The 3,800-nt window shown below is 41.3% G+C and overlaps 1 pseudogene; it reads right to left on the bottom strand.

Moving 5' to 3' along the window:
* Positions 1 to 1,508: 1,508 nt before the first annotated feature.
* Positions 1,509 to 3,586, bottom strand: LOC138420134 (G2/mitotic-specific cyclin-B1-like; annotated as a pseudogene).
* Between the last annotated feature and the right edge of the window lie 214 nt (positions 3,587 to 3,800).

The raw sequence follows: 3,800 nt of genomic DNA on the forward strand, positions 1-3,800 counted from the left end.
TAACTATGTTTGGGGAAAGATAGGTACTAAACTTATCATGGTGATTATTTCATAATGTACGCAAATGTCAAATCACTGTGTAGTACACCTGAAACTTACATAGTATTGTACATCAGCTATGTGTCAATAAAAAAGAAAACAAAATACAGAACTCCTTTTTCAAAAAGCAGGAAAGAAATAGTGCTATTAAAAGTACTAAAATGTAGAGGTTTTTCCTTCCTGCCAGAATCTTCTTGATGTGTCCTGGCATTTTTATTTAATGTTGGTCTAAGCAAAGAAAAATTAAAATAGTAAATTATTAGCTTTAATTTTATATTTGATTTTTTATCGTGCAGTGGCAGTTTTAAATGCAAATACCAGAGGGTTTTACTGCATGTAGAACTGCCAAAATTATATAGTTCTGCTTTGAAACTCATATATGCATATGCATTTTATTCTTACATGAATAGTGGAAATATTGCAAAAGGTAACTCAACCGATTTTATTTCACTTCTTGATGAGCACATGTTCTACCAATATTCTTTGACTTACTGATAAATGAGAAAGGCCTGAAAGGAAAAGAACTATGGGTTACCCTGTTTTTCCCTTTTCTTCTATGTCACCAGTTTTGGCAAGTCATCAGTTACTACAAGGAAGTCACATAAATAAGAATATGCTAGGGTTCTTCCATTGTCCGCATTTTTTAATCTTGCTTTAAGTATTGTTTTATTTTCTTAACTAATAAACAAAAACCAGGCTTTGAATATAAATTAAAATTCTTATTTTTCCAAGTGAAAATGCTGATGCTAGCTAAAGTTGATAATTTAAGAAAGCAGTACTAGTAGATTACTTAGAATTATGGTAGCAACCACCAGAGGAAATAGCAATCAGGAGGACTAGGAATGAGATGGTAGACTTTTCCTTATATAGAACTAGGCAGTAGAGTCTCTTAAGATGATGGGCTTACATACCGTATAATATATAAAGTACACCAGGATTTTAAATGCCTTCAGGAGCTTAGTAAATCATCTTAAGTAAAGCCAGGCACATAAAACAAAAACCAAGAAGAGCCAATTGTATATATTAGTTGGGTACCCAGGTAACTGAAAATTGTTTGTTTGTTTATTTTTAAACAATTGTTGTTTAAAACAGTTGTTTTTAAACAAACAACTTTTATGCTCAAGTGGAAAGTTCAGTTCAGTTCAGTCGCTCAATTGTGTCCGACTCTTTGCGACCCCATGAACTGCAGCATGCCAGGCCTCCCTGTCCGTCACCAACTCCCAGAGTCCACCCAAACCCATGTCCATTGAGTCGGTGATGCCATCCAACCATCTCATCCTTTGTCATCCCCTTCTCCTCCTGCCCTTAATCTTTCCTAGCATCAGGGTCTTTTCCAATGAGTCAGCTCTTTGGATCAGGTGGCCAAAGTATTGGAGTTTCAGCTTCAACATCAGTCCTTCCAAAGTGGAAAGTAGCCATGTTCAAATGAGTTAAGAGATAAGTAAAAAGGAATACAACTTTATTAAAAGTTATTTATTTGCAGATAGTATTCGAAAGTTCACAAGTTGCACCTTTGCCACAGCCTTGGCTAAATCTTGAACGAGTGCAGAATTCAGCTGTGCTGATCTTAGCATGCTCAGATGTGGCATACTTGTTCTTGATAATCATGTGCTTTGTAAGCCCATGATTCACCATGACCATATTTTTGCCAGGTGTTGCATAACAACAAGAAGGGATTCTTCAGTGTATGACAGGTAATGCTGTAGAGATGGTGTCCATTCACCATTACAAGAATTTTCAGTGCTAAGCAAAAAGCTCCCACTGCAATCTGAGGAGGAAAGTACACCATATTGTAGTCCAGCATAGTTAGTTCCATCAGATATTTGGCCAGAATATGTAGCTCAATATTAACCTCTCCAATCTTAGCTGCTCTCTCAGGGAAATCCTCTCTGAGGGGTAGAGGGTGTCCCTAACTAAAATTTACAGCTCTTAGAATCTTCATTTCTATCTGTCTGATTTGGAACTTGGTAAAAGTGTTGTCAGTCACAAAGGCAAAGTCACCGATTTCTGGAGGGTACGTTTCCTCATATTTGCTTGCAACAAACATGGCAGTGACTCCAACCAGCTGCAGCATCTTCTTGGGCACACAATTATCCTGCATGAACCGATCAGTTTTGGAACAGTCATGTACATGTTCTCCTGCAGTAACCTGAATTTCATTTGAACATGCACTAGCCAGTCAATTAGGATGGCTCTCATGTTTCCAGTGCCTTCATGACCCATTAGGTGTTTTGGTTTGACTGCTTGCTCTTCCCTCAAGTTATCTCAGATAAACATAGATATCTTTTACATATTCACTGCAGAGTTTTGGATTCACTCCGTCTTCTGTATCCACATCACTCACTGCAAGAATTACATCCAAGAAAGCCTGACGCAGATATTCTTCTGCAGGCGCGTAGCCAGATGTTTCCACGGGGCTAGGAGAGGGAGTATCAACCAAAATGGGATCAGGGGAAAGTTTCTCTTCCTTAACAGGCTCCGGTTCTGTCTCTGGCCCCAGCTGGGGCTCCGGCACAGGTACAGGAGCCTTTTCCAGAGGTTTTGCTACTTTTTGAGCAGTAACTTTTCCTGCAGCTAAAGTTTTTGCTTCCTTTTTCAGGGGCAGTTTGGCCTGCGGCTGTTCACTGATTTTGTTAGGGATGTCTCCAAGAGCTGTGGGCCTCAGCCCAGGCTTAGAGATTGCAAAAGTAGCCACAGGCCAGCGCTTTGCCCCTGCCATACTGATCTTTGGCTTATTTTCAGCATTAGTGTTTGTGTTCCTGGTGACCCGAAGCACCATGGCTTCTTCTGCACCAGGCAGCAGCTCGGTGAGAAAGAGAGCACTGGAGCCCCAGACCAGCCTGGAACTTGATGGTTGCACCACAGGCCAACCCATTGTATGCATTTTAAAAGATTTTTTGTATTTTGGGCTATGGTGCGTCTTCACTGTTACACATGGGCGTTCTCTAGTTGCAGTGTGCAGGCTTCTCATTGCAGTGGTTTCTCTAGTTGGGGAAGAAGGATTCTAGGCCTGAGGGCTTCAGTGGTTGCAATAGGTGGACTCAGTAGTTGGCGTCACCTGGGCTTAGCAGCTCCTCAGCATGTGGGATCTTCCCAGACCAGGGATGGAACCTGTGTCCCTTGTATTGCAAGGGGGATTCTTAACCATTGGGCCATCAGAGAAGCCCTGCATTTCTTAGAATGCCATTGCCTTCTTTCTGGGTTAGAAGCAAGTTCTGGTTTGAACAGAAAGCACACCCTATCGGGATAGTCAGCGCCCCTCTTATGCAGTTGTAGACATCATGAGTTTGCCTTGTACTGGCTTTGAGTCTTGTGAATTAAGGGGCATCATAGGTCCATCAGAATTCACTACCTGTGTAGTACTGTAGAGGTTGTATGGGAATGAGACAGCAAGGAACACCATCTGCTCATAAAGTTACTAAGAATTTTAAGGCAATTCTCTGGCGGTCCAGTGACTTGGTGCACTCACTTCTAGGACCCAATTCCATCCCTGGTCCTGGAATTAAGATCCAGCAAGCCCCTTGGAACAACCAAAAAAATAAATAAATAAAAATTTACTGCTGGCAACAACCCAGCATTAAATCAAGTTCTCAATACAGAGTCCTGTGCATAGGACATACATACACCCATGGAGGTGGCCCTGGGTATAATAGAAGGTGGCAAGAATGGTTGTAGACTCCAATTACTATATCCAGTATAGTGCACTTATAAACAGGTGAGCAAGGAATGTGGATGGAAGGCGAGGGGGAAGAAAGAGCAGA

Source organism: Ovis canadensis, chromosome 15 (assembly GCF_042477335.2).
Source record: "Ovis canadensis isolate MfBH-ARS-UI-01 breed Bighorn chromosome 15, ARS-UI_OviCan_v2, whole genome shotgun sequence".
Classification (NCBI taxonomy): Eukaryota; Metazoa; Chordata; class Mammalia; order Artiodactyla; family Bovidae; genus Ovis; species Ovis canadensis.